Source organism: Amia ocellicauda, chromosome 3 (genome assembly GCF_036373705.1).
Source record: "Amia ocellicauda isolate fAmiCal2 chromosome 3, fAmiCal2.hap1, whole genome shotgun sequence".
In the NCBI taxonomy this organism is placed as follows: domain Eukaryota; kingdom Metazoa; phylum Chordata; class Actinopteri; order Amiiformes; family Amiidae; genus Amia; species Amia ocellicauda.
The window spans coordinates 4,492,481-4,506,300 of record NC_089852.1 but is presented as its reverse complement, the minus strand read 5'-3'; the positions used below and the strand labels follow the sequence as shown (position 1 = coordinate 4,506,300).

The following is a 13,820-nucleotide window of genomic DNA, read 5'->3' as shown; positions in this document are numbered from 1 at the left end:
CCTGATGGTTATGCTCATAGAAACCTCTGTTTTCAATGACCCAAAGTGGAGTCCTGAATCCAACAGATGATGCTTTGTGTCGAGCGCTCAGGACCAGGGAGTGTGGTCTCTGGCAGCAGGCCAAGGATCTTTCCCCCCTCCTTGCAGAGTCCTGTGGCTTATTAACTGGGAGCTGAACCTTCCCTGAACCCCAAGCTAGCTCAACTCTTCTCCAAGGGAAATATCAGGCCCCGTGAATTGACTGTCCCCAACTGTGGGGTTCAGAAAATTAACCGACTTGGATATTTGCTGGGTTTGCACCCCTTCCAGTGTTTGTGTTTGGGGGAGTCCTACAAAAAGTGTGGAAAGTCACCCCGGAGAAACATAATGCTATCAAACACAGTTGACTTTGGTGTCTCGAGGCTGCGACTCACAGCAAGTCAGAGTCAAATAACACGAATGTTAGATAGATCTGAGGTCTAGTTGAGGCCTGACCATTATGTTCCAATGCAACAGTGTATCACAGAATGTTATTAGCAGTTTAAATATTCACAAAGAAGAAAGCACTCAGCAGCATTAAATATACATGCTTTTATAAGAGTGTCTACTTCTTGAATCTGACAGCGAATTAATCAATACAATAGGTTCTGGGAAGAAAGTGGATAAAAAAGCCTTTTTGATATAATAGTAACTATTGTGTGAAATAATTATTTTTCAGTGTAACAATCACATTCTTTAAGATGCCGTGGCCAAGATGCTTCTGTCTTTTTTTTATATATAAGCTATATATATATCAGGGTGTTACCAACAGTAAACTCCTCTACACCAAGTATGAAGCCACTTTTTTTTCCAATGAACTGATCAGACTTCTGCTTTTCGTGAACGTGCAGAATTAAAAGGTCTTCCATAAATTGTCATGACATTCAAACAGTTTCTGATTATCAAAGCAGAAACTCAAAAATGGCTGGTGCACAAATAAAAGCAAATTTGAATCACAAATTAAGCCACTCCTAAGACAATAATCAGTTGTGCACAGATGAAACAACAATTAAGAATGGAAGCAATATGAATATGTATTTCATTTGATCTTTGCAAAACTGATGAACAATAGTACCTATATGTATAAAGAACACAAACATAACAGATGATTTGTACTGCTATCCTAACAGAAAGCCAGTGCCACACATGGCCACGTTACTAGGCTACAGCAGACTATTCAACACTGTACAAATGTCTGGCCTGAGCACATAATATATTTATGCAGTTCCTGAAGCTTGACATAAGATCAAACCATACATAGCTATGCACCTCATCTCAAAAATAATGGATTGCCTTAATGCACAATCCACTTTGCTATGGCAATACAGAGAACATGTTATGAGGTTTGATTACAGTCTTTAATTTTCATTGCTTTCTTTATTAGTAGGCTAATTCATTGGTTGTTCTATTGTTCTGAAATCGGTTTTCCTTCCTTCTCCCCAATTTGAATCTGAGGTTGTAGATAAAAGAATGAGATACAACAAATCAGATGTTATCTAACCACAGAATGACAGTCATGTCGGGTGAGGCGCTCAACTATAGTTGCCAGGTTGTGGTAAAGACATTTTATACAAAAACTCTCAAGTTCTCAATCTTCAAAAAGCGAGACAAACAGGCAATACATACAATCCACTATAGAGGGCTTTAGAAGTCATTTTTTATTTTTTAAGATGGCAAGATGCGGATTGTAAAATCAAGCTTTTTTTTGTCATTTTTTTATTCTTATCCACTGAACAGATCAAACAACACCATAGCAGCATTTGCTAAGAGATGGCATGACATTAAATCATGAAAAAAACAGAATTGATCCAATAAAACAGAAGTAAAATAAAAAAATAATTAATTAATGTCCATGCAGCATTAATCCAGGGTAATGCACTGTAGGAGAAATGTCTGGCTTTGTTCAAATGGAAGGAACTGGCCTAGCTGGTTTGGGAACTCACTGAAGTCATATCACCTTGGCAGCCAGAGCATTTACCAACCATGTAACACACTATAGAAATAACATTACATCAGGGAAAAAAATAAAAACAGCACGTTGCATGTACATAGACTGGCTCTTTTTCCATCCCAGAGGAACTCATACTTCTTTATAAGCAGGGAGGAGCTCACATCATGCCTCACCAAAGAGTACGGCACCCTCTGGGGGTGTCTGTGGCAGCCATTTTGCAGTAGATGACAACACAGGAAAAAAAAAGGTAGTGGAGATTGCTCAGTCAGTAACTAGACGAGGGTAATTTTCTGGGGAAGGCCAGACTGAGAGCGCATGACATGGCAAGTTTGACAGGATAGTGATAATACTCTTGCAGATAATGCCGTGCGATCTTTAATGACTACAAGAGTCAGAAAGGGTTTTTCCATGTCTCATATATTACTACAAACACCAATGTACGCAAAGGTATATAGAGAAAAGGTATCTGAACCTTGCTCAGACAAAACAAGCTACAATATCAGCTCACAATGTGTACATCGATAAGGGCCTAAAGAGAAGCTGACTGACCATCTTGACAAAGTAATAAACGGAAGGATTTGCCAAAAAAACAGGACTGTTTGCAAAGGCAGATACACATGTAGATATCTCTATGCCCATGAAATAGATGCACTTTAACCAAACAGAGACGACATTATATGCAGTTTGTTTTGGGCACCTTCATTCAGGTCCTTGTTTTACCCTTCAGGGTTCTCTCCCTGCTTTTTTTGTCTTCTGTAGCATCTCTTCGCTGTACACGAGGAATACTGGACCTGGGAAATCAGCAGTAAAAGAACAGCTCTATTGTTTGGTTCTTCAAAGTGATGCAACCAGACTTCAGCTGGCTGATGTGATGATGCCGAAAGAACCGCATTCTCTCGTTATACCAAATGTCACACACACACAGCCAATCACACAACAGACTAGGTGGGAGGACACTGTTGCCCTGTCATCAACAGCCAAGCCTTTGCTATCACTGAAAGGGGTGGGGGGTCACGTGGTCACTTTTGGAACCACAGATTTGTTCACCCCCCGGACGAGGACCCGGAGCCAGTCCAGAGCTCATTTTAGACTTGCCTCAAGCTTGGGTCAGCTGGGGGTGGAGATCAATCTCTCAGCAAACCGGGCCAAGAGAGACCGTGCAGCCCACCACCACATTCCACGGGGCTCTAACTGCAACACAACCGAAACGAGGTGCTCTCTCAGAGGGGTCACATTAGGCAAAGCCAGTATTAAATTCACAATGGCTTTGACACTCGTAAAGGTCAATGGCCGTTTGCTCCTAAAAATAGAACAATACCTGTTAATCTTATACAACATTACGTAACCCAGTACCACCATTTAAACGCTCTGCAGTGTTCTTAGTTCTAGACTGTTTTACACACACACGCTTTCTGTTGATGACATTTTCGATATTGTGACTGGTTTATTCCCTTCCAGTGCTTGTAAGGAAAACTTTTGCAGTGAACTAAGTACAGTAATATTAGACGTAATGTGTGAAAGACTGATCCAACTAGTAGAAATTAGTATATTCCTTCTTCCCTAGTGTATTAACATCTTCAGCATTGCTTTGATACAACCGTATTACATAAAATATATAGGTTTCTCCTTGTTACACAAGAGTGCGACACGTTTTACTCTAAAAGTTATTAAGCAAGACCTCTGTAATAGATTCTCACTCAATCGGGCCCAACAGTACTAATATGATCTTGCTCACAATACCAAACCCCCAGCTTTAAACGAAAGTTAAGAACAGGGTGAGAACATTCAGCCAGCACGTTGTTAATGGTTTTAACAGTCTAAACAGACATGGCAGTGTTTCTTTTTTCTTCTTGGTTTAACTCGCAAAGTAAATATTTATGAGGACGGCTCTACAGTGTCATCTTCATGCCAAGCTGTTGGTAATGCTGTACTGGGTCCTGTCAAATAATGGCACTTTCAAATTATGAGTAATGCAATTCTTGACGTCTTAAATAATTTCCAACTTGGGATCCGCAGCTCATTTTATTACAAGAGTAATAAAAAAGAAAAATTAGCTCTCTACATATGCTCTTAAATAGAGAACTATTTTTCACAAAAGTTTAAGGGTTTGGATTACAAAAGGAATTAATCTGCAATGCTAGGACCTTCTTTCAATAGGAGTACTCCTATACCAAAAACTTTATAGCCAAACTTTGTGAGTAAAAATAGTTTAATGTCTAATATATGCTACAGACAATGTCCACCTTGTACATTTCTACCACTGAGGAGGTTTTGTTTTTACACACTAACTACATTCCTAAGAGTAGCTGTTGTATAAAAATTGTGGTACAATTAGAAGCACATGTCACAAATATATAAAACCACTTTGATCATAAAACACTTTAACTAATGTCCTCATAATACGACCAACCTGTTTGCTTTAATCAGGCTGAAGTAAATGAAAAGTAAACATTGCCCTTTAAAAACAATCCTAAATTTTCATTATTTCTCTGTCTGCTTTCAATGGACAGACCATCTGGTAACAGTTATAACTTTGACTAGAAAACCCCAAGTTAAGGCAAACTTACTGAAGAGTTTTTTGTTCCTAAGATGGCACAATTTCACCCATGGAAAGTTATAGCCTCAATTATTCAGGCATCTGAGAAAAGGGTCCTCTTTAAAAAAAAAAAAAACTATCTAACAAGGCTTGAACATGCAGGAAAATACAGTATAGATCACAATAAATTTCACAGGTTTTCTGGCACACATTCTGCCGACTTCACAACTGAAGTCAACATTTTCAACTTGTAAATAAGAGCTTCCTCCACAGGATGCAAAGTAGGAACACCAATATGACCCTGTTTATTCATTTTAGGCCGTGTTGCATATGACAACTAGGCCAAATGCTCGTCAAGCTGACGTGAAGTCTAATTTCTAATTGTCAAATGGAGCAGCTTATTTTGCATCGGTGAAATGGAAAGAACCCCCCCCAAGCAATTTGATGTGCTTGAAGAGTTGACATTTGCAACTGACCAAAACATTAAGTTTGATGAAGAAGTGAAAAGAAGAACTGGCTGTGGAAATAAAACCACCCAAGCAAAGCACAAGTCACGATAATAAATGTAGGCTATATAGTAGAGTAGTTTAGATGAACCTTTCGCTACCCACATTGTGTGTTGGTTGAGCACCAAGCTTTTCCGTTTAACAACAACGTCTACATGGGTCGACATCTCTAGGTAACTTAAGAAAGTTAGTGTGTGCCAAACCATAACTAGACAGCCAGACAAAATCCTTAAACACGCTGGCTCATGTTATGCTTTGATAGCAAGTCACAAGTTTCTTTTTTTTGTTTGTTTCTGTTTTGTAGGTTTTTTCCCCCATGTCTGAGCAAGAGGTTGCTTTTTTGTATCAGTAAAAGGCTAACAATCAAACTATTAAACTGTGTAGTTTACAGGCAAATGCCTTGTATGTAATTCATAAAAACAAAAACCACAAGGGCGGAAAACAACTAAAACAGTATTATTATCAAATGAGATCAGAGTAAGAGACTGCGAAATGCTCATACATTGGCATCCATGTTTTGGTTACTTGGGTGGGATTCATCGAATGAAAACCAAATCATACCAGAGTTTTGTATTGATTTGCATTTCTGTACTTTTGTAATACTGTGAACTGTAAATTGCCCTGAAAAAGGGTGCCTGCCAATAAATAAGTGAATCATGGCAAACCCTTAACATCTCTAGTTACTTGACCACAACTCATGGTACTCAAATTTAGAAATCTGTGAACTATAATGCATTTCTAATTGTGTTTTATACTGACCCTTGATGAGATGTATAATGTACAATGTGTATTCATCACCTCTCAATTAGAAAGCTCTAGCCTATGCAAAGCTGAACAGATTTCAGCAGCTTACTGTAGTGTTGAATCTTCATTCCAAATAGTAGCACAACATCTCACGCAGTACATTTTCTAGTAATCAAATCCCACTTTGTTCAACTCCTTGCCCTTGCGTTACATGTACGTAAACAAACAGAAAAAGGTGTGACAGCTTCAGAGAATCCTAGGTAAGGGATACCTGCTTATTACCAACTATGTAAGGCATGTGCCACCAGTTAAACAGCTCATTTCAAAAGAAAGAAAAGTTATTTTAGGATTCAATTTCACTCCTCTAAAAATACCCTCAATTATGCCATATTTAAAAAAGTAGGTTTAAAAATAGGAATGTGTAACATTGCTGTCCTTTATATTTTTGAGCTGGGGAGGGATACTCGAGTTCCCCTGGTGTCTCCAGAGTAAAGTGTGATGTTTACGATAGTTACTTTTATATTGTGAAGCAATAATTACAGATCACAGTTACTCTATTGTTTCGAAAAGCCCTTATCAATAGTGCCTGTTTAGTGCCCTTTCAACACATGTTCAGACTTGTCTCTACACAAATACTGCACCCCCCCATCCCCCTTCCAACGTGGCAGTTCCTAGGTGCAAATTCATATCCATTTTATTCCTAACATTTTTCAAAAGCTATAGTTAACTATATTTTTGGTTTTCATAAACTCTTAACAGACATTGTTAGTGGAGCTTTGCGAAGACACAAGCAGATGAATGGACCCTTCTACTGTCTTTGTGCAAAGATTTGACTATTGACTTAAGAATTTGTCATAAACAGCTTTCTCTATGGCAGGGCCAAGCAAGTACTCCCAGTAATTTGCAGTTACTTACAGTTTTGTCCGTATGAAAGTGTTGTAGATCTGACTCCCCTGTTAACTTCACACACTGTTGTTCAAATAAAAGGAGTAGAGAACATCTTATCTCACCATCCTTTTGTGTACCAGGCTGCAAAAAAGTTTGGATTAAAAACCATGCGCACAATTATGCCAAAGCAATCAGAAGCTAAAGTGCACCTTTCAGAGGATTTTTCCAGTAAACTGTAAATGTTCCACCACCAATTAAAAAATAATTGTGTAATAGCAAGTAAGAATGACAAAAATAAGTGAAATTAAGTGGGAGTAGGCCCTAACAAATCTAATTCAAAAACACTTCTGCAAAACCGATGCCCGTCCTAGTGCCTCAACTGGAATACAAAGAATGTATTGCAAACGACAAAGTCAAAATAAAACAAATTAAAAGTATAGCCCACTGTCTGCAGTCATAACTTTATACATCACCAAATACACAAAAGACCAAAACACTGAGATATTACACCATTTACACATCTACTACACTAGTAACAGCCCTCTAAAATACATACAACCTGTGTGACTTTACTGCCAACACCTGACCTCTAGACAGGTCTGGCACATGACTTGTGAAATAGGGGACAGCATTTTACATACAAGCTGCACAGGAAAGCCATTCCTTACTGGGGTTCAGAGCGAAGAAAGCCTTAAACAAAACCAAGCGTGAGAAGCACCCAACTGTGGAGGTGAAAAGATGTCTGGTGGTGGAGATCGCGCTGCACTGCTCCGCAGAACCAAAAAACGACTCAGGACAGGCTATATGAGTGAGATGGGTGAGATAAGGAGGCACTCGGTGTGGGTGTCCCTTTGGAAAACAGGAACACCAAAAGAGAAGGACATCCAGACGTTCTTGAATGGAGGTGGGTTTTTTCGAAAGCAAACCGACAACACACAGCAGCTACTAGAAAATAAACGAATACACATAGAACAGATCGAAGTTTATTTAGAACAGTCCACCCTTTGTTCAACAGACCAGATACAAATCAAATGTCAGTCCAAAATAATATGGCCAAATAGTTTCTTACAATATGCCACTTCTAACCAAACACAGTTTCTGCAATGCTCAATAACATTTTAGCTGTATGTTACATTAGAGACTATTCCAGATCAAATAAATGCTCTGCATAAAACCTCTCAGAGAGCAGCTTATGTGAATTTATACACCTGTAATCACTCTTACCAGGAGGAACCCTCACGCATGAAATTGATATTTACATGTACAACACCCAAGGGATCGTGGTTTAGGTTTACGTCAAACCCCAATTATACACTTCAGCTCTGATGAATTGGTTAATGATGCAGTATAAGCAATATTCAAAGTAGATCTGAGGCCAAGTGATTTTCGCCCAAAGGCATTGAAAAAGTGTCACTGTCTCTTTAAATGGTCGTATAATGACTAGATTCTCCGTATATTGAACCCCATAGGGTTATCAAAGCATCATGTCTAAATCCAGCTCTCTAATAATTAATATGCATCAGCGCCACAGTCTTTTACAGCTCTGTCTACAATAAAATATGAAAACCATGTCTGTCGCTATTTGCATTGTAATCAAACATGGCAATCAACACTTCATTAGAAAAAGACCCCTGATAATGAAGGTAGTATACAAAGAAAATAGGTTTACTTTTGCAATTCACTTTAAAAACACTTAACTTTCCGCTTATTACATACAATAATGCCAGGTTTGCACGAAAATGGTGTAGATCTTAATGAAGGATCTGTATTAAAACTAACACTTGTATATAAAACATGAACGCTAACAAGTCTCACACACTTCAGTAAACTAAAGTGATAATTGCATTATGGGACAGACAACATTTAAATTCTGTACCTTCAATCATCCTCACTTTGGTTAAAACCTGAATGACCGAAGCTTCAAAAAAAACTAAAAAAAAAAAAAAAGCAAATCCTGTCCAACAATGGGACAAAAACTGCTCCAGAAAAATCAAATAAAACACTTGTGCTTAATGCATAAATGTACTTTACAATATGTCTGGACGTGTTAACGACAGCCCAGCGTGTTGTTGCTGTTGCTGCTGCTTTTCCTGGCCGTGATCTTGTAATTTATTGTGATCTTGTGATTTAGCCCCGACACCAAGGGCCTGACCGACCCAAACTGCAGCACCAATACTAAACCTGCAACTTGTGAACAAAACCCCACACTTCTGTAAAAATGCTGAACCTACACAACGTACGGTTTTAGTCGGTACACTTATAAACGCTCGCATCAAAGCTTAACAGAAAGAAAAAAAGAGAAACAACAAAGGGTCAATGAAACCAGCTGTAGCAGCACAGCAAGTGAAAACTTACCAGGGAAAGTTTGAAAACTTCAGCTCCGCCATAACTGGGAGAAAAAGTGGCGAGTCGGTGACGTCATCATATCTGCAACTTGACGGGAGGCAGAGACGCAGAGTAGCCGCCCGACGCGCCCCTCGCCCGGCTGTCCCCGCACCCTGCGCCGCCTCTCTCAGGGACGCATCTCCGCCCTCGACGCGTTTGAGCCGCTGCCTACACTTAATCCATGGCGCTGCTTTGTGTAGATTAAAATAAATGCAACCACGACATACACACCTTACATGTCACATGGGAACTTGAGCTAAAAAAGAGAAAAGCCAACACAAACGAACTGGTGTGGACTGTATGATCGCTAACGTGTTCAGCGGGAACCGTGCCAGAGGTCTGCCGTTTGTATTTCAGCAGATTTGTCCGTCGATGGGTCTTTTCAGTTCGGACACCTTTACTGAAATGTTTCGTGGCGCTTTTGGGAAGGTTGTGGGCTTTGTTAGTCCAGTGCGCCTGCTTGACGCCAGGCACTGAAATTGGATCCCGGGTTTGGACGAGCAGGAATTGCAGCCGTGCACTTCACGATACACGGGGGCCCTGGCTCTAATGTTTGTGTTCATCTTACATTAGATCTCGGCTTGAGACATTAACCACTGGACTGAAATAGCTGAAAAAGTTTTGCAATGTTGCAAATAGCTGAGAGTTGCAACACGCTCAGAAGAATAACTGCAAGTGCTTCGTCTTGCAAGGCAGTTAGGACAGGGTTTCATTTCTCACTGTGAATATTCAAATGTCATGAGTAAAGAATAACATTGCACCGCACTAAATTGTAAATAGCCTTATTTTTAAATCAGTTTTGTTATCATCTTGCAATGTGATTATTTTTTTTATCTAAGTGTATTTTTTTAACCTAAAAACATATTTCTAGCTTTACATGATTGGCTAAACTCAACAAATTATAATGTCAGTTTTATTCCTGCGCAAATTAAATTTGGTTTAAATAGGATTACCCAGTCTAGTTTATTCAGTCCCTCCTAGTGGGTGTGTGAAGTTCTTATTTATTTAATAGAACCAGTTAATGTGGAATTTGTTCAAATTTGGTAACAGGAAAACTATACCTAGAATGGAAAATATTTTCATTTGATTGGGGGGGCAGTAATCACAGAGGTGGCTGTATTAAAGCTGTGAAGTAGATTTTAGTAGATGGATTTTTTGTATTGTGCTGGACTCATGAGTGTCCCAGCAACAATGTGAAATTCCATAAACAGAAGCCTTTGTGAAACATAGTAGAAATAGTCGTAACACACAACAGTATTGAATAACTCCTATCTATTGTATACCAGTGGACAGGTTACTTGCTCTCTGTTGCAATTGCTCTTACTGTTCTTCTAAAATGTGATGGTATATAAATGTAAAGAAAAACATCTGTGTCAGAAAAAACTATTATTAGATATTGGAAAAGGCTTGAGCAATCGTGACATTTGGCAACAAGTTTAATAATAGACCCAACAGATTAGGAATTTCCCAGAAATACAAAGTTGTTTCTGTTATTGTTCAGATTTGCTTCTTACCTTTACACACACTGACATTGTTTGGGAAAATATTACAATTACAGCATTTAGGAATCATGGGTTATCACACAAGTATTGACTGAGCCAACCATTGGTTTAATGAATGAGTGCGTTGTTGAAATGACAATCAAATGACTGTTGCTCTGCAGGACCAGTGCTGGAGACCCAGTCTTAGAGCATGAATTCCATGTAATAACAAGTTCTGTGCTCCAAGACAATAATACTAAACTTTACACAATAGGCAAGTGGTGTGAATTCATTGTCTGGTACTTAAAATCAATATAATTGAGGCATGCTGTCAAAAGACACAGCTTTGTTCATTACTGCTTCTGATTTAAAAGTCTGTGAACTAGTTCTCCTGATCAGAAAGTAGAAATAGACCCCAAGACTAGTGAACCTGTTTTTGATTAAGAATTTCTTGACCATGTAATTATTAGCCAAATAAGGAAAATACAGCCAAAGTGTTGTACAGGATGCTTCTGAATATCAATTAAATTAAGTTTCTTTTAAGAATTGAAAACCATTTAAAAAAAAGCAACAACACATCAAGCACACTCGGCTCTGGTATGCTACCCTAAGTGAGGCATTAGGACTGTTGTGAATCTAGAGCATATGTCCCCTTCACCTCATTTTGAGGAAACATACGGCATGGTCACCCTGAGCACTTTCAAACCTGAACGCAATTCTCAAACTCCTGCTATGTGTTCTGCAGAAGCAATCGTCACAATTATAGTGCTTAGCTTAAACTGTCCATAAGTTAGGTCTTACATATATGTGTTATTCTTTTCAAACACGAAACCAATATCAAGAGGATCTCTCCTGTCCGGTTAGGGATGGAACTGTGATTCTGCATGTTGCAAAGAGAATATGTACGACACATATGGAGTCACCTGTCTGTGAGTAGATTTCAAGAGTTCCCCTTGTTACTTTTCTATTACTGGAGTGCAGCACAACACGGTTTATAAATATAAACCATTTAAACAACAACAACACAACAGCAACAATTTAGGACATAAACAACAATATTGCTGTGGTACAGTGACACATTATAATGTCATTGTCATTAACCCTGCCCACAGCCCACTTCAGCTGCAGAGCTGGAGTGTCACAGTTCGGTTCCAGCTAGGCTTGGGTATTTCTTAGTGCAAACACACCCGTACCGATGTAAGCAAGTGTGAACAAGGCACCCAACAGCTTCAGTTATTGGAGGAGCTGTCAGACAGTCCTCCCAACAGTTTTAAGACCTGGCTTGCTCCCGGGCAGCTAGATCATGCTGACCTAAAAGGGTATTTGCACAGAGTCCAAGAGAGTGAGCACTGCTGTACTTTGTCAATAGATCGGTTGCCCTCATAGCATTAGCACAAAATGCTGAACATTTTGTAATATATTACTCAACCACTTACCTAAGAAGTATCTATTATTTAGGTATGTGATATCAGAAACCAACAATATAACAAGGATGTATCCTTGGATCAGCTCTATGTTGAATCTACACTGTAGACATTTACATACTTATGCTGAAGTCCACACTATACTTTATGGTTCATACGTTGTTCGTGTCACTTAAAAACTGAAGATATCGAATGGATTACGATTCCTCAAATGCTTCCTCATCAGCAGTTTTAATTGAAACTGATATTATTTTACTGAAAGACTAACAGAAAGTGGGTCATGTTAGGTCTTCAGTTCAACCACAATAAAGCTTCAGAGATGAAAGAAACAGATACTGTTCTTATGAACAGGCCTGAAACCACAGCCCATCAGCAGTTTGAAAGCAAAGTGGATAGAAAAAGCACCACAATTTGAAACTCAGCTGCCCAGTCACCTCATTTATTCTTTATTCTCAGTACTGTACTTTTGCTCTGATGGTATAGATCATATTCTATGACAATAAGACAGAGGAAAATGTTATGTAGAAAATTATATTACAGCATGCTTTACAGAAATGCATTATTTTTCAAGTTTGTGGGGGGATTAATTACAGCATTTTAGACTTCACCCCCAAATGTTGTCCCTTGAGGTGTTTTCTTTCATGGAAATGGTGATCTGGTGCATTAGAAGATTGGACATAATGGTCTATTATGTGAAAGGCATGCTGCTGATGTTTAAATTAAGCTTCTTAATCTGGAAATGATACCTTAGGCAAATTATATTTCCATTGGGCAACTTTTGGTGTTTCAACTACTAAACCTTTTATTTATATAAATGAAAACAGTGTCTTCCCTATATATACAGCTATGGTGAGTGTTTTTGATGATTTAAGCATGTGAAAGAGTTATGAAGCAGCTTCCTCTCTATACTGTCACTTCAGCACTGTGGACCACACCTCAGTGTAGCTCTGCAGACTTCCTCGTGTTATTCACTCCACCTATTCTTGACATTCCTTTATACGTTTTTCTAACTCAAGCCAAAAGCAATTCCCATTTGAATAATACATATCTTAATACTGCACACTTTTTAAATTGTGTATTTCAATCCAGTGGTACAAAATAAAAGCAGAGGGGTGTGGGTACCAGTTAAAACTAACAGATTGTGGTCTCACCAGAAAGAAAAACTTCACACAGTCCGGAGTGGCTGTGTTGCAGTGCAGAGAATACACAAACCCAGAGACTTGGATCCTGATTAGACTGTAAAGGGTGCCACTCTGTGGCTGAAATAATAAAATGCATGTCATAACATTTTTAAAAATGTAATGTTGTTTATGATAAGTTCATGGCATTAAAACTGAATTATGAGCCTATGCTGTGAGATGACTGAGATGCATAAATTAGTTCAAACCTGTATTAGAAGTACTATATATATATATATATATATAAATTGTTTTTACACACTGTTCTGTTTTATACGGACAACAATCTTACATACCATAAAACACTCTCTTAATTTCCTACACATAACTGTGGTTTTACCTTGGTTTACTACAATACATGTTTGAATGATATTATTGTATTACCAATGTAATCAACGTCAGTCTGCTGAATTTTGCAGAGTTATCATATTGGGGGAAGAACACTTGCGGACAGCACAGTGTACCCTACCAAACTCCTTCAGCTTATGAAAACAGACAGATAATTTACTTGCATATTCTTATTATATTTTGAAAAGCAGTGGAGACATTAAATACATCAAGGACATTTATTCTCTCTGACTCCTTTGCTCTCTCTCATGTCTGTCTCCAAATGTTTTTTATCTGCATTTGTTATTCAGCATATAAATAACAGAATAGATTGACCGTTCATCTTCCATCAATGCTCCTTAGTAAAAAGTCCTTTGGAAAG

At 38.5% G+C, this 13,820-nt stretch overlaps 1 protein-coding gene across 5 annotated transcripts in view; it reads right to left on the bottom strand.

The window, feature by feature from the left end:
* raf1b (Raf-1 proto-oncogene, serine/threonine kinase b) overlaps window positions 1-9,585 on the bottom strand; it is a 28,066-nt gene extending 18,481 nt beyond the window's left edge. For 2 of the 5 annotated variants that reach the window (XM_066697810.1, XM_066697811.1), the window contains exon 1: window positions 8,999-9,583. The gene's annotated coding sequence lies outside the window, so the exon portion shown is untranslated. Of the gene's footprint in view, window positions 1-6,670; window positions 6,690-8,998 lie in introns of those variants that run through there. The other 3 variants (XM_066697808.1, XM_066697812.1, XM_066697809.1) reach the window with 3 other exon arrangements.
* Between the last annotated feature and the right edge of the window lie 4,235 nt (window positions 9,586-13,820).